Source organism: Saccopteryx leptura, chromosome 3, assembly GCF_036850995.1.
Source record: "Saccopteryx leptura isolate mSacLep1 chromosome 3, mSacLep1_pri_phased_curated, whole genome shotgun sequence".
Taxonomy (NCBI): domain Eukaryota; kingdom Metazoa; phylum Chordata; class Mammalia; order Chiroptera; family Emballonuridae; genus Saccopteryx; species Saccopteryx leptura.
The window spans coordinates 124,960,631-124,978,670 of record NC_089505.1 but is presented as its reverse complement, the minus strand read 5'-3'; the positions used below and the strand labels follow the sequence as shown (position 1 = coordinate 124,978,670).

General features: G+C 38.5%; 1 protein-coding gene and 1 pseudogene across 1 annotated transcript in view; one reads left to right on the top strand and one right to left on the bottom strand.

Moving 5' to 3' along the window:
* LOC136397279 (proline-rich protein 3-like) overlaps nucleotides 1–17,948 on the bottom strand; it is a 30,321-nt pseudogene extending 12,373 nt beyond the window's left edge.
* Nucleotides 1–18,040, top strand: part of FAF1 (Fas associated factor 1) — a 495,805-nt gene that overhangs the window by 48,668 nt on the left and 429,097 nt on the right. The window lies entirely within an intron of this gene.

Below are 18,040 nucleotides of genomic sequence, written 5' to 3'. Positions count from 1 at the left end.
AAAAACTAAAGAATAAAAGTATAAGACTGGATGGGTACCCTAGGATATTCTACATTCAAAAAAAATTTGGTGCCTATTCTTTTATACTTTTCCAAAAAATTGAAGAAGCCATACTCCCTAACACATTTTATGAGGCCAACATAACCTTGATACTAAAACCTGGCAAGGACAACACAAGAAAACTATAGATCAGTCTCTTTATGAATACAAATGCAAAATTCCTAAACAAAATAATAACAAATGGAATAGAACAATATATTAAAAACTTAATACATCATGATCAAGTGGGATTTATTCCAGGAACACTGGGATGATAGTTCAACATTCAAAATCAATCAATGTAATATACCCCATCAACAAAAGACAAAAATCATATGATTCTATCAATAGATGCAGAAAAGGCATTTGATAAGATACAACATCCATTTATGTTAAAACACTCAATAAAAATGGGACTAGAAGGAAAGTGCCTCAACATAATAAAGGCCAAATGTCAGCCAATGTCATACTAAATGGTGAAAAATGAAGGCTATTCCTCTTAAATCAGAAACAAGACAAGACTGTTCACTCTCTCTACTCTTATTCGACATAGTACTGGAAATCCTAGCCAGAATAATCAACCAAGAGAAAAAAGTAAAAGGCATCCATTTGGTAAAGAAGTAAAGGTATCATTTTTTGCAGGTTACATACATGGTCCTGTATATAGAAAATCCCAAATACTCCACTGAAAAACTTAGAAACAATAAACCAATATAGTCAAGTCACAGGATACAAAATTAGTATACAAAAGTTTATAGCTTTTTTATACACCAATAATGAAACTTAAGAATGGAACTTAAAAAACACCCCCCAAAACAACTACTTTCACAGTTGTACAAAATAATAAATAAAATATCTAGGAATAAGGCCCTGGCCGATTGGCTCAGTGGTAGAGTGTCGGCCTGGCGTACAGGAGTCCCGGGTTCGATTCCTGGCCAGGGCACACAGGAGAAGCGCCCATCTGCTTCTCCACCCCTCCCCCTCTCCTTCCTCTCTGTCTCTCTCTTCCCCTCCCGCAGCTGAGGCTCCATTGGAGCAAAGTTGGCCCAGGCACTGAGGATGGCTCTATGGCCTCTGCCTCAGGCGCTAGAATGGCTCTGGTTGCAACAGAGCAACGCCCCAGATGGGCAGAGCATCACCCCCTGGTGGGCATGCTGTGGATCCCCGTCGGGCGCATGCGGGAGTCTGTCTGACTGCCTCCCCGTTTCCAACTTCAGAAAAATACCAAAAAAAAAAAATAAATCTAGGAATAAAGTTAACAAAGGATGTGAAGGAATTATATACTGAAAACTACAAAGTATTATTGGAAGAAACTGAAAAAGTGAAATGGGAAAATATTCTATATTCATGGATTGTAAGAATGAACATAGTTAAAATGATCATGTTGACCAAAGCAATATACAAATGAAATGCAATCCCCATTAAAATGTCAATGTTACTTTTTAAAGAAATAGAGCAAAAAAAAAAAAAAAAAAAATCACCAGTTTTGTATGGAATCATAAAAAGCCCTGAATAGCCAAAGCAATCCTGAGAAAAATGGATGAAGCTGGAGATATCACACTACCTGACTTTAGATTATTCTACCAAGCCACAATAATCAAAACAACATGATATGGCAAAGAAACAGACATACAGACCAATGGAACAGAATTGTGAGCCCAGAAATAAAACTTTATGTATATATATGGACAAGAAAAGAGCAGAAAACATACAGTGGAGAAAAGAAAGCCTCTTCAAGAAATGGTGCTGGGGAAATTAGAAAGCCACATGCTGAAGAATGAAACTTGACTAGTTTGTCCCCATCCACAAAAATTAATTCAAAATGAATTAAAGACCTAAATATAGGATGTGAAGCAATACATTACATAGAAGAAAACATAGGAACTAAATTTGTGGACCTTGGCCATCGAGAACATTTTATGAATTTCAAAAGCAAGGGGAGTAAAGGCAGAAATACATAAATGGGGAGAGGAGCAAAGAGGGACAAATATGCAGTGATGGAAAATGATTTGACTTTGGGTGAAGGACACATAACACAATCAACAAGTGGTATAGAAATGTTTGCCTGAAAACTGTGTACTTGTATTGATCAATATCATCCTGTTAAATTTAATTTTGTAAAGGAAACAAAAAGGAAAAAGGAAATATGATAATAGTTGAAGATTTCCCTAACCTGGGGAAGGAAACATGTCATCCACGTTTAGGAATCCCAGAAAGTTCTAAATAAAATAATTCAAAGAGAACCACACAAAGACCACAGTATAATTAAGTTGTCAAAGTTAAAGACAAGGAGAGAATCTTAAGAAGCAGCAAGGGAAAAAAAGTTGTTATGTAGAGGAAACCCCCATAGGACTATAAGCAGATTTTTTTAGCAGACATTTTGCAGGCCAGAAGAAAGTTGCAAGATATATTCAAAGGGCTGGAAGAAAAACAAATAAACAAAAAACCTGCCATTCAGGAATACTCTAGTACAGCGGTTCTCAACCTGTGGGTGTATAATAAATATGTATTTTCCGATGGCTTTAGACGACCCCCGTGTTTTGGTCATAAAAAGGTATTTTGTATGATTTCAGCCTTTTAAAATTCACTGAAATTTGCTTTTATTTGGAGATTTTAATCTTTTATAACTAAAATAATCACGGTTAAGGAAGCATTTCTTTATGCTGTTTTGCTATTTTGTATGTTTCATGCCCACTACCCCAATTTCTTCATTATTGCCTTCTTTTGTATTTAATTGACTTTCTTGGTATTGTACGGCTTTGATGTTCCCCCCACTTTTTTCTGTATATTTTTTATTTTCTTAGCAGTTACTCTAGGGACTAAATTGACTTATAGCAATTTATTTTGAATTAATACCAGTTTAACTTCAATAGTATACAAAAACTATGTTTCTATACAGCTCCATCTCTCTCTTTGTTGTCATCGCAACTTGCATCTTTATAGATTATGTTCCCGTTAACGTAAATCTATAATTATTGTTTTATGCGTTTATGTGTTAAATCATATTGAAAAAAAGTGAATTTACAACCCTAAGTATAGTAATGTTAGCATTTGTATTTATCCTTATGATTGTTCTTAATTTCTTTGTATGGCTTCCTCTTGCTGTTTATTGTCTTTTCATTTCCCCAGAGGGACTTGTTTTATCATTTCTTGTAGCATAGGTCTCATAGTGACAGCCACCTACAGCTTTTATCTTGGAAAGTCTTTATATCTCCTTCAGTTTTGAATGATAGTTTTTGGCTTATACTTTTTTTTCCTTTTAGCACTTTAAATACGTAATCCTATTGCCTTCTGACCTTTATAACTTCTGATGAGAAATTAGGTGTTAATCTTATTGAGGAACCCTTGCACATGAAATACTTTTCTCTTGCTACTTTCATGACTCTCTTTGGCTGTTGATAGGTTGATTAAAATGTGTTTTGGAATAAGTGAATGGGAGTATATCAAACTAAAAAGCTTCTGCACAACAAAGAAACTGACAACAAAACAAATAGCCAACTAAATGGAAGATGATATTTGCAAACAACAGCTCTGATAAGGGATTAATATCTAAAATATACAAAGAGCTCACAAAGCTCAGCAACAAACAAGCAAACAATCCAATTAAAAAATGGGGCGAGGACCTGAACAGATACTTCTCCCAAGAGGACATACAAATGGCCAACAGATATATGAAAAGATGCTCATCCTCACTAGCTATTTGAGAAATGCAAATCAAAACCACAATGAGATACCACCTCACACCTGTTAGATTGGCTATTATCAATAAGACAGGTAATAACAAGTGTTGGAGAGGCTGTGGGGGAAAAGGAACCTTCACTCACTGCTGGCAGGAATGCAAGTTAGTACTATCAGAAAGTATGGAAGAAAGTATGGTGATTCCTCAAAAATTAGGACTAGAACTGCCATATGATCCAGGAATCCCTCTACTGGGTATCTACCCCCAAAATTGAAAAGCATTGGTACGTAAAGACACATGCACCCCCATATTCATCGGAGCATTATTCACAGTGGCCAAGACATGGAAACAACCAAAAAACCCTTCAATAGAAGATTGGATAAAGAAAATGTGGTACGTATATACTATGAAATACTACTCAGCCATAAGAAAGGATGACATATTACCATTTATGACAACATGGATGGACCCTGAGAACATTATACGGAGTGAAATAAGTAAATCAGAAGAAGCTAAGAAATATATCATTTTACACATAGATGGAACATAAAACTGAGACTCGCCTGACCTGTGGTGGTGCAATGGATAAAGCGCCTACCTGGAAATGCTGAGATTGCCAGTTTGAAACCCTGGGCCTGCCTGGTTAAGGCACATATGGGAGTTGATACTTTCTGCTCCCCCTCTTCTCTCTCTTTATCCCTCTTTCTCTCCTCTCTAAAACAAATAAATAAAAAAAATAAAGAAAAGAATTCTTACCACAATTAAAATTAAAGAAAAAAAACAATTACAAAAAACCTGAGACTCATTGACATAGATAAAAGTAAAGTGGTTACCAGGGGGAGAGGTATGTGAGGGAAGGAGTGGGGGAAGGGTGTAAAGAGGGACAAATAATATGGTGACAGAAAATGATTGGACTTTGGGTGATGGGTATACAGCATAATGAAGTTCAAATGCTATAGAAATGTTTACCTGAAACTCGTACTCTTATTGATCAAATTCACCCTGGTAAATTTAATTTTTTAAATAAAATAAATAAAAATAAAAAGATAAAGCTTAACAAACAAAAAAAATTTGTTTTGATATGGATGTTTGCATTTATTCTGCTTGGAACCTTTTGAACTTCTTGAATATGTTGTTTCTTGCTTTTATCAAACGGGTTGTTTTCATTTATTATCTCTTCAACTATTCTTTCTGACCTTTTCTTCCTTCCCTCCCTCCCTCCCTCCCTCCCTCCCTCCCTCCCTCCCTCCCTCCCTTCCTTCCTTCCCAGAGAGAGGGATAGATAGGGACAGACAGACAGGAACGGAGTGAGATGAGAAGCGTCAATCATCAGATTTTTGTTGCAACACCTTAGTTGTTCATTGATTGCTTTCTCATATGTGCCTTGACCGCGGGCCTTCAGCAGACCGAGTAACTCCTTGCTCGAGCCAGCGACCTTGGGTCCAAGCTGGTGAGCTTTTTTTTTTTTTGCCGCTCAAGCCAGATGAGCCCACGCTCTAGCTGGCGACCTCGGGGTCTCGAACCTGGGTCCTTCCATATCCCAGTCCGACGCTCTATTCACTGTGCCACCGCCTGGTCAGACCTGAACTTTTCTTTCATCTTCCAAATCTCCCTGTTTTCCATATGTTGGTACACTTGATGAGGTTTCGCATAGTTCTTAAATTATATTTATTTTTCTTTGTGTTTCTCAGACTGAATAATTTGAGTTGAAACTTACAATATTTTTATTTTTATATTTCTTATATTTGTACCAACATAACGATAGGTATATGCGTTATGCTTATAGTTCTCACATGATAAAATTTAAACCATTTACAGATTGAAACAAAACACAAATTAACCACTTTAAGTTTATTTACTAGAACAAATGATGCTGTTTTGCTCAAATAAAATGATGTTTTGCCACAAAGTAAAAAATAATGAGTATATGATTTAATAGCAAAGAACGGTAGTTTCATATCTCATTCTGTTTTTTAAACTGTTTTTGAATGTTTTTACTTGAATAATAATGAGAACCCTTGTTCACATAGTATCTTGTTCAAACTGGTATTGATAAATGTAAGCCTTTTTCTCCTTCTTTCAAGGTAATCAAAAGAAAAGTTAACCAAACTTATGAATTGCTATTTTAAAAAGTTGTGAGTTGATCGACTGAAAAAATTAACAATTGCCTTTATTGCCTTCCTTAATCACTATTGAATCTTAACTAACTTCAGAATTTGGAAAAGAAGCATTCTTTACTGTTTATTTGCTATAATGCTTTTTGGTAATAAACTATTGAGTTACTCCGTGTAGGAGCCTGACAACACAATATTATTGACTGTTAGGTACAGATCTTTTTTAGTGAACATGAAATATTGTCAGGTACATCAGTGCAGCAACAGCACACCCTCACTGTTCTCATTCTCATGGACTCTGTTTTGCAGCTTTAACAGTTTTTTTTTCCCAGATCAGATTTTAATTTTGAATACTTTTTAAAAAAGATTTTATTCATTCATTTTATATAGAGGGTAGAGAGAGAGAGAGAGAAGGGAGAGAGAAGGGGGGAAAAGCAGGGAGCATCAACTCCCATATGTGCCTTGACTAGGCAAGCCCAGGGTATCGAACCAGCAACCTCAGTATTCCAGGTCGACACTTTATCCACTGCGCCATCACAGATCAGGCTAAATTTGAATACTTAACACTATTGTTCTTATGATAAATACTGCCAATCTTTGCATCCATTCTCATTCTTCACTTGATTATAGACAAAACACAATCTTTTCAGGCTAAATAGAGTAACCAGGATCTGGTGGCATTTTCACCATTTGGAAGAATTAATGTATAATAAATTTTTGAAAACTCCCTCCGTGTATTGTTGTTTGGAAAGTTAAAATTTCTTACTTTTAAAATTATGATTTTTTTCTGTCTGCCCATTGTTACTATTGTAACTCTGCAGTTAATTGTTCATTTCAGTTTTTATACTTTTTAGTTCCAGAATTTTTTGGTTTCATTAAAAATCTTTTTTTTTCCACTTTATTGAGATTTTCTATTTCCTGACACATGATGGTTTTTTGGAGCTCTTTGAGCATATTTGAGATAGTGATTGAAAGTCTTTGTCTAGGAAGTTTGATGTTCTTCTTCACAGACAGTTTGTTGATTTTTCCTTTGAATGAGCCATACTTCTTTTTGACATGCTTTACATTTTTTCTTCTAAAAGTGGACATTTAAATATTAACATGATAACTCTGGAAATGAGATTCTTCCCCTGCTCATGGTTTGTTTTGCTTTGCTTTCTATGGGTTGTAGTTTTTTATTTAGTAACTTTTTCTAAACTACCTTTGTAAATTTTTTTTTGTTTGTAATGAGTGGTCTGTGTCTTAGTCTGCCTGAGCTATCATAACAAAATATCATAGAACAAATTTATTTTCTTAACAGTTCTCAGGATGAAAGTCTGAGGTCAAGGTGCCAGTATGTTTGGTTTCTGGTGAGAATTCTCTTCGTGACTTGCATATGGCCACTTTCTTCCTTTGTGCTCACATGGCAAGGAGTGATGCAGCGGGTGGGAGGGAGAGAGAATATGCATGCCAACATACACAATCTCTTCTGGTGACTCTTATAAGGGGCTACTAATCCAATTATGAGGGCCCCACCTTCATAACCTCATCTAAACCTAATTACCTACCAACAACCCTATCTCCTAGTACCATCAAATTGGGGCTTGAGGCTTCAAAATATAAATTTTAATGAGAGTACAAAAATATTTAGCTCATAAAGTTTCTGAGATCTCTTTTTCTTCAGCTGTGGTCTGCTAGTGTTAAGAGAAATTTCCTTGAATACCTGGAATTAAAAATAATAGAGCCCTGGCCGGTTGGCTCAGCGGTAGAGCGTCGGCCTGGCGTGCAAGAGTCCCGGGTTCGATTCCCGGCCAGGGCACACAGGAGAGGCGCCCATCTGCTTCTCCACCCCTCCCCCTCTCCTTCCTCTCTGTCTCTCTCTTCCCCTCCCACAGCCAAGGCTCCACTGGAGCAAAGATGGCCTGGGCGCTGAGGATGGCTCTGTGGTCTCTGCCTCAGGCGCTAGAATGGCTCTGGATGCAACAGAGCGCCGCCCCAGAGAGGGCAGAGCATCCCCCCCTGGTGGGCATGCCGGTTAGATCCCGGTTGGGCGCATGCGGGAGTCTGTCTGACTGCCTCCCCGTTTCCAGCTTGGGAAAAATGGAAAAAAAAAAATAGAAATTAGAGGAAAGTAAAGAAAGAAAAAATTTTTCGAGTTTTTGTAGACTGGCTTTCTATTTTGGGGCACTTTAAAGGTTAGCCAGGCTGTTTATAACACCATCTTAGCCTTCAATTCTGACTTGTACTGAGCCTAGCGTTGAGCCAGTTGTTTTGTCAGGTCTTTGCTGAGTAGGTTTTTTTTGCTTTGGATATACACATGGTTTTCTAAATTTCCAGTGTTTTTCTTTTTTTCCAAAGTGTTTTTTATTGCCCTTATTTACCAAAGAAACTTTCTTCCCAGTTTTCTTTTTTTTTTTCATTTTTTTTTTTTTTTCTGAAGCTGGAAACAGGGAGACAGTCAGACAGACTCCCGCATGCGCCTGACCGGGATCCACCCGGCACGCCCACCAGGGGCGATGCTCTGCCCATCCTGGGCGTCGCCATGTTGCCACCAGAGCCACTCTAGCGCCTGAGGCAGAGGCCACAGAGCCATCCCCACGCCCGGGCCATCTTTGCTCCAATGGAGCCTTGGCTGCGGGAGGGGAAGAGAGAGGCAGAGAGGAAAGCGCGGCGGAGGGGTGGAGACGCAAATGGGCGCTTCTCTTGTGTGCCCTGGCCGGGAATCGAACCCGGGTCCTCCGCACGCTAGGCCGACGCTCTACCGCTGAGCCAACCGGCCAGGGCTCTTCCCAGTTTTCTTTCAGATTTTTGGCATGTGTATTGTTTGCCTCAACTGTAATATTTTACCAGATGGTAGTGGGTTTTTTATTTACCGTAAAATGTTTTTGAAGAGCCTGACCAGGCAGTGGCGCAGTGGATAGAGCGTCGGACTGGGATGCAGAGGACCTGGGTTCGGGACCCCGAGGTCGCCAGCTTGAGTGTGGGCTCATCTGGTTTGAGGAAAAGCCCACCAGATTGAACCCAAGGTCGCTGGCTCCAGCAAGGGGTTACTCTGTCTGCTGAAGGCCCGTGGTCAAGGCACATATGAGAAAGCAATCAATGAACAACTAAGGTGTTGCAACGCGCAATGAAAAACTAATGATTGATGCTTCTCATCTCTCTCCGTTCCTGTCTGTCTGTCCCTGTCTATCCCTCTCTCTGACTCACTCTCTGTCTCTGTAAAAAAAAAAAAAAATGTTTTTGAAGAATGCCCTCTGTATAGCTGCTTTTTTACCCTAAGAGAGTTCCAAGTTGATGAAACAAACTTGAGTTCCTGGAGTCCTTCAGTTAGCCCCACAAAGGTCACAACAAACTAATAATACAAGTTCTTTGAGAACAAAGTCTGTTCTCCTTAAGAACCAGGGACTATGGCTCTGGCCGGTTGGCTCAGTGGTAGAGGGTTGACCCGGTGTGTGGAAGTTCTGAGTTTGATTCCCACCCAGGGCATCTGCTTCTCCACCCCTCCCTTCATCTGCCCCCCTCTCCCCTCCTCTCCCCTCCTCTCCCACAGCCATGGCTTTATTGACTCTAGCAATTGGCTCCAGCAGGTTGGCCTTGGGTGCTGAGAATAGCTCCATGACCTCGCCTTAGGACCTAAAAAATGGTACCGGTTGCAACGTAGCAAGAATCCCAGAGCAAGCCCTAGTGGGCTTGCTGGGTGAGTTCCGGTCCCGGCCCTAGTCTGTCTCTGCTTTCTCTCCTCTCACAAAAAAAAAGAACCAGGGACTAACGTTCAGCTGTTGCTGCTGATTCAAGAGGGGAAGGGGAAATGAAAAGACAAACTTTCACAATGTGTTTTTTTTTTTTTTTCTGGGGGTGGTGGTATTGAGGAAGCGTATTTTTGCTTACAGGTTCTGATATTTGCTGCTGTTGTGTTTTTGCTCTGTTCTCCCTGTAGTTTTTACCTCCACTTTCTTCTGTGCCCTTAGTTGTTCTTACCAGTTTTTATTTGTATAATTTAAGCCTTTGGATTATCCCTGTCTTTTCATTTAGATTAAAATGAGATTGCCTCTTTTAATGTTTAATTTGTCTTTTTTGTTTTTTTTATGGTGTTCAGGATACAAACTTCCACCCTAGACCCCTGGTAATCATTGATATGTTTCCTGTTGTTATAACATTACCTTTTTAGAATGTCATATAAATGGAATCATACAAGCCTTTGAGTTTGGCTTTCTCTTAATATAATACTTTTGAGATTTATCCACATCATTTTGGTATCAGTAATTTATTCATTTTTGTTCCAGAGTAGTTTTCTATTTTATGAATATACAGTTCCAGGACATTTGAGATGTCTTTTGTTTTTAGTGATTATAAACTAAGCCAGTGGTCAGCAAACTCCTCATTAGTTAGCAGAGCCAAATATCAACAGTACAACGATTGAAATTTCTTTTGAGAGACAAACTTTATAAACTATATAGGTAGGTACATTGTTATCAACTTAATTAGGGTACTCCTAAGCTGGCCAAAGAGCCACACTCAAGGGGCCAAAGAACCGCATGTGGCTTGTGAGCTGCGGTTTGCCGACCACTGAACTAAGCTATTATAAATTTTTATTTTTTTTTTATTTTTTACAGAGACAGAGAGAGGAATAGACAGGGACAGACAGACAGGAATGGAGAGATGAGAAGCATCAATCATTAGTTTTTCATTGTGCGTTGCAACACCTTAGTTGTTCATTGATTGCTTTCTCATATGTGTCTTGACCGCAGGCCTTCAGCAGATCGAGTAACCCCTTGCTGGAGCCAGTGACCTTGGGTCCAAGCTGGTGGGATTTTTGCTCAAACCAGATGAGCCCGTGCTCAAGCTGGCGACCTCGGGGTCTCGAACCTGGGTCCTCTGCATCCCAATCTGACGCTCTATCCACTGCGCTACCACCTGGTCAGGCTATTATAAATTTTCATGTTAAGATAAGTTTTATTTCCTTCAGATAGGTACCTAGGAGTGGGATTGTTGTGTCACAACTTTCTAAGAAACTGCTAACATGTTTTCCAAAATGGCTACATCATTTTGCATCCTAATCCACAATGTATGTGATTTCCAGTTTTTCTGCATCCTTAACATTACTTGATATTGTCAGTGTTTTGAATTTTAGCCATTCTAATGTATGGAAGTGGTATCTTCCTGTGATTGTTTTGCATTTCTCTAATGAGTAATGATAATGAGTATTTTTTATTTTTTCATTTTCCTTTTTTTTAAATCTTAGTGGGAGAAGGGGAGGCAGAGACAGACTCCTGCATGCGCCCATGCCGGGATCCACCTGGCAAGTCCATTAAGGGGTGATGCTCTGCCCATTTGTGACTGTTGGTTACTTCACTGCAACTGGAGCCAGTTTCTAGCACCTGAGGCAGAGGCCATGGAGCCATTCTTAGTGCCTGGGGCCAGCTCGCTCCAATTTAGCCATGGGTGCAGGAGGAGAGGAAGAGAAAGAGAGAGAGAGAGAGAGAGAGAGAGAGAGAGAGAAAGAGATAACTGAGGAGGAGGGGGAGAAGCAGATGGGCGCTTCTTCTGTGTGCCCTGACCAGGATTGGAACCCGGGACATCCATATGCTGGCTGATGCTCTACCAATAAATCAATGAGCCAGGGCCATTTTTCTTATTTTTTAATTTTTAAATTTTATTTAGAAAATTCATTTATTTTTACCTTTACTTTCCTTGCCCTTGGGGTCAAATTCATAAATTGTTCTCTACGGCCAGGGTCCATGAGTTTAGTACCTATGTTTTCTTCTATGTAATTTATTGTTTTGGATCTTATATTTAGGTCTTTGAACCATTTTGAATTAATTTTTGTGCTGAAGGACAAACTGTAGTCAAATTTCAATCTTTTGCATGTGGCTTTCCAATTTTCCCATTTCTTTCTTTTTTTTTTCTTACAGAGACAGAGAGTCAGAGAGAGGGATAGATATAGGGACAGACAGACAGGAATAGAGAGAGATGAGAAGCATCAATCATCAGTTTTTCGTTGCAACACCTTAGTTGTTCATTGATTGCTTTCTCATATGTGCCTTGACCAGGGGGGGGGGGGGCTACAGCAGACCAAGTAACCCCTTGCTCGAGCCAGCAACCTTGGGTCCAAGCTGGTGAGCTTTACTCAAACCAGATGAGCCCACACTCAAGCTGGCGACCTCAGGGTCTCGAACCTGGGTCCTCCACATCCCAGTCTGACGCTCCATCCACTGCGCCACCGCCTGGTCAGGCACCAGCACCATTTCTTGAAGAAGCTTTCTTTTCTCCATTGTGTGTTTTTGGTTCCTTTGTCAAAGATGATTTGTCCGCATATACATATGTAGTTTTATTTCTGGGCTCTCAGTTCTGTTCCATTGGTCTGTATGTCTTTTTCTGCCAGTAACATGCTGTTTTTTTTTTTTTATCGTGGCTCTAGTATAATTTGAAGTCAGGTAGTATGACACCTCTGGCTTCATTCTTTTTTCTCAGGATTGCTTTGACCTTTTGTGGTTTTTTATGGTTCCACATAAACTTGGTAATTTTTTTTTTTCTATTTGCTTAAAAAATGACATTGGGATTTTGATGGAGATTGCATTGAATTTGTATAGTGCTTTGGGTAATATGGCCATTTTACTATGTTGATTCTTCCAATCCATGAACATGGAATATTTTTCCATTTTATTGTGTCTTTTTCAATTTTTCTCACTAATGTTCTATAGTTTTTAATACATAGGTTCTTCCCAGACTTTTAAGTTTATTCCTAGATTTTTTTTGTTGCAATTGTAAAAGGAATTGTTTTTTTTTAAGTTTATTTTCTGAAGTTTTATGTTTGGCAGATAGAAAAACAATAGGCTTTTGCATATTGATTTTGTATCCTGTGACTTTACTGTATTGGTTTATTGTTTCTAATAGTTTTTTGGTGGAGTCTTTGTCGTTTTCTATATACAAGATCATGTCATCTGCAAAAAGTGATGCCTTTACTTCTTTCCAATATGGATGCCTTTTATTTCTTTCTCTTGCCTGATTGCTCTGGCTACAACTTTCAGAACTATGTTGACGAAGAGTGGAGAGAGTGGGAAGCCTTGTCTTGTTTCTGAATTTAGAGAGGAAAAGCCTTCATTTTTTTTTTTTTTTACCATTTAATATATTAGCTGATAGTTTGTCATATATGGCCTTTATTATGTTGAGATACTTTTCTTCTATAACCATTTTATTGAGTGTTTTAAACATAAAGGGATCTTTGTATCATATTGAATTTTTTTTCTGCATCTATTGATAGGATCATATGATTCTTTTTCTTTGTTTTGTTGAATTGTATAACGTTGATCGATTTCCATATGTTCAACCATCCTTGTACTCCTGGAATGAATCCTACTTGTTCGTGATGTATTCTTTTTTTGAAGTGTTGTTGTATTTGATTTGCTAGTACTATTTGTTTAGGATTCTTATGTTTGTATTCATTAGAGATATTGATCTGTATAGTTTTCTTTCTTTGTGTTTTTCTTGCCAGGTTTTGGTGTGAGGGTTATGTTGGCCTCATAAAATGTGTTGGGGAGTATTGTTTCTTCTTCTATTTTTTGGAAGACTTTTAGAAGAATAGGTACCAAATCCTTATGAATGTTTGGTAGAATTCACTAGTGCAGTCTTCTGGTACTGGACTTTTGTTTTTGGGGAGGTTTTTAATAATCATTTCTGTTTCCTCCCTGCTTATAGGTCTATTTAGGTTTTCTACTTTTTTGTGACTCATTCTAGGAAGATTGTATAGTTCTAGGAATTTATCCATTTCCTTTAGGTTGTTGAATTTGGTGTCATATAATATTTCATAATGTTGTACTATGATCCTTTGTATATCTATGTCTGATAATTTCTCCTCTTTCATTTTGGATTTTGTTTATATGAGTCCTTTCTCATTTTCCTTAGTGAGTCTAGCCAGTGGTTTGTCAATTTTGTTGATCTTTTCAAAGAACCAGCTCTTTGTTATATTAATTTTTTATAGTTTTTTTATTCTCTATTTCATTTAGTTCTGCTCTAACTTTTACTACTGTATTTCCCCATTTATAAGACACACCCTTTCCCAAAAAATTTGGGGTCTAAAAACTGGTTGTGTCTTATACAGTGGTTGTAGATTGTTTTACGTGCATTTCCCACTTTTTTGCACTTGTTTTTGTGCTTATTGTTGAAGATAGTGATTTGTCATCAGACATAGGTGAGGAGAAGCTAATGGATGGGAGTTTTGACAGTGATGAGGAGTTGTATGAATTTTATGATAAAACATAAGTTCAGTAATTTTATGTAATACATTTTTTTTTTCAAATTTTGGGCCCCCAAATTAAGGTGCCTCTTATACATAGGCGCATCTTATATATGGGGAAATATGGTATTTCCTTTCTTCTGCTGACTTTGGTTTGCCTTTGTTCTTCTTTTTCTAGTTTCCTAAGATGTGATGTTAGGTTGTTTATTTGGGATCTCTCTTGTTTTTTGATATAAGCCTGTTGTGATATAAACTTCCCTCTTATAACTGCTTTCATTGCATCCCAGAAATTTTGATGTGTTGTCATTTTCATTTGTCTGTATATATCTTTTGATATCTGCTTTTACTTCTTTGATCCAGTGATCATTTAGAACTATGTTGTTGTTATAATTTCAATCCTTCTGAATTTGATGTTAGTTTTGTAGCCCAATATATGGTCTATTCTTGAGAATGTTCCATGCACACTGGGGAAAAATGTGTATTCTGACATTTTGAGATGAAATGTCGTATAAATGTCTTATTATGTCCATTTAGTCCAGAGTGTCGTTTAAGGCTGATATTTCTTTATTGATATTCTGTTCGGATGATCTATTTAAAGCTGTCAATGGTGTGTTGAAATCTCCAAGTATGATTGTTTTTTCTGCTTCTATTTTTAGATTGTTAATAGATGTCATATATTTTGATGCGCCCTGGTTTGGTTTATATACATTAAGGAGTGTTATGTCTTCTTGCTACAATGTCCCCTGTGTCATTATGAAATGTCCATTTTTGTCTCTGGTTACCTTTGTTGACTTGAAGTCAGCATTGTCAGATATGAGTATAGCCACACCTGCTCTTCTTTGGATATTATTTGCTTGGAGAATAGTTTTCCAACCTTTCACTTTGAATCTACTTTTGTCCTTGCAGCTTAAATGTGTCTCTTGAAGGTAGTTTATCGTTGACTTTTGCTTTTTGATTCAATCTACTACTCTCTTCCTCTTTATTGGTGAGTTCAGTCGATTTACATTTATGGTAATTATTGACACTTGAGGATCTCCTATAGACATTTATTTTATGTTTTGTTTTCTTGTAGCTCTGTGTCTTGTTTGGTTCTTCTCTTTTTTATTTTTGTCAGTTGATTTTGTTTGGTGGTGTTTCATACTTCTTTTCTCTGTTTTTTCTTTTTTTAAGCTGGTTGTTTCAGTAGTGGCTTTTTAGTGGGTGGTCACCATTAGGTTATTAAGTGAAAAATGTTTATATGTACAAGACATCTTTGTCTTGACTGCTTCTGCACTCCATCCTTTTTTGCTACTGCAGATATTTATCCTCTCCCCTTTTATATTATGTTGTCACAGATTATCCTTGTTTTTATTCTGACCTTGTTGGAACTTTTACTTATAGTTTTGATTTGTCTTTGTATCTGGTAGAATAATCCCCTTGAGATTTTCTGCAGTGAGGGTTTTCTGGTGATGAATCCCCTTAGCTTCTGTATGTATGTGAAAGTTCTTTTTTCTCCTACATATTTGAAAGATAACTTTTATAAATAAGTATTTTTGGCTGGTAAGTTTCTGTCTTTCAGTACTTTGAATGTGTGAATCCACTCTCTTCTGGCTTGTAGAGTTTCTGCTGAGAAGTCTGAGGATAATGTAATGGGCTTTCCTTTATATGTTATGTTCTTCTTTTCCGTAGATGCCTTGAGGATTCTTTGTCATTGATTTTGACAATTGTAGTTCAGTATGTCTTGGAGCAGGTCTGTTTGGGTTGAGGTAACTCAGTGTTCTGTTTGCTTCTCGAATTCGAGGCTCTAACTTTTCATAGGCTTGGGAAATTCTCATCAATTATTTGTTCGAATAGGCTCCCTATTCTCTTCTCCCTCTTCTTCTGATATACCCATTATTATTATTTTTTTCCACAGAGACAGAGAATCAGAGAGAGGGATAGATAGGGACAGACAGACAGGAACGGAGAGAGATGAGAAGCATCAATCATCAGTTTTTTCATTGTGGCACTTTAATTGTTCATTGATTGCTTTCTTATATGTGCCTTGACCATGGGCCTTCAGCAGACTGAGTAATCCCTTGCTCGAGCCAGTGACCTTGGGTCCAAGCTGGTGAGCTTTTGCTCAAATCAGATGAGCCCACGCTCAAGCTGGCGACCTCGGGGTCTCGAACCTGGGTCTTCCACATCCCAGTCCGACGGTCCATCCACTGCCCCACCACCCAATCAGGCTGATATACCCATTATTCTTATATTGCTCTTTCTAATGGAGTCATATAATTCTTTTAAAGTTCTCTCATCTCTCAGTTCTTTTAATTTGTGAGTTTCTCTCCACTTCTCTCTGTAGCATCTCTAGTTGCCTATCTTTGATGTCACTGATTCTTTCCTCTATTTGGCTTGTTCTTTTAGCTAAACTTGCTACCTCAGTCTTCAGTTTATGTATTGAGTCCTTCATCTCTGTTTTTAATGTTTCAATCTCCTTGGTGAGGTATTCGTTTTGTTGGTTAATTTTTTTCTGAGCTCATTAAGTTGCCTATTGGTGTCTTCTTGCATTTCATTGAGTATTTTCAGAACTTTAATTTTGAATTCTCTATCATTTAACTCCAAGGTTTTCATGTGGTTGAACCACACTAAATGTGGTCAAATTCAGAGATTTTCTTTTTGAAGTACGTCTCAGTCTTGTGTAGCCATGGCATTTGATTTTTTTTCCTTGATGGCATTTGAGAGTGGTATTGTTAAGAACCTGAACAAAAATACAACTAAAAAAGATAAAAAATCAAAATGAAAAAAAAATACAATAAAAATAGAAAAATTAAAAAATATGACAGGAAGAAAAACCACAAAGATCTAAAGCAAACAAAAAATAAAAGTAAAAAACAGAACACCCACAAAAAATGAAAATTATAAAAATTAAAGAAAAGGAAATCCCAAAATGAAAGAATAAGAAGAAAATATGAAAAATAAAGTTTGGTTTATTTTTTATTTTTTTAAATTTTTCTGAAGTTGGAAATGGGGAGGCAGTCAGACAGATTCCCGCATGCACCTGACTGGGATCCACCCGGCATGCCCGCCAGGGGGCGATGCTCTGCCCATCTGGGGCGTCACTCCGCTGCAACCAGAGCCATTCTAGCGCCTGAGGCAGAGGCCATGGAGCCAGCCTCAGCGCCCGGGCCAACCCCGCTCCAATGGAGCCTTGGCTATGGAAAGGGAAGAGAGAGACAGGAAGGAGAGGGGGAGGGGCAGAGAAGCAGATGGGCGCCTCTCCTGTGTGCCCTGGCCAGAAATCGAACCCAGGACTCCCACATACCAGGCCTACGCTCTACCACTGAGCCAACCAGCCAGAGCCTAAAGTTTGGTTTTGAGAGGTTTCTTCCAATAGGTGTCATTTTATTAAAACTTTTAGCTCTGTGAATTTCTTGAGCTATCCACTGCGACGTTGTTGTCACAATGATGTAGATGGGGTTGTAATCACATTGGTGGGTGGGGTGTGTTGTGGGGCCTTTTTGGCTTTGGCCTTATGGCTTTTGCTTTATGGCTTCAGCTTTCTGGCTTTATGGGTCTAGCTATGAGTCTAGGCTTCTGGGGCGCTCCTTCCCACGTTTCAGTAGACCTGGGGACTGGACGTGGAGCACCTCTGTTCTTCAGGGGAGATAGTGGCTCTGGAGAGCTTGCTGTGGGGTTTGTCTTTGCCTCTTTCTGTACTGCAAGGTGAGCAAGGTAGAATGTAGGAGGCTGGGGACAGCACTTTAGCTTTCTCTGTCTCTGCTGAGTACGAGAATACTCGCTTTGACCCCACGCTAGGACTGCTTTGGTTTGTCTGCCCCTCTGTCTCACCGCTCTTCCTGGCAGAAGGAGACCAATCACTATGATTTTCCTTCTCCATATCCCCAGACAAAATCCAGAGAGTTTGAGCTTTCCTCCTCCCCATAGTCCAGCAGAGAAAAAAAGAATCTCAGTCACTCCAGGTTTGTCTCCTCTCCTCTCCTCTCCAAAGCCCACTGCGATTGCATTTAATCTTCC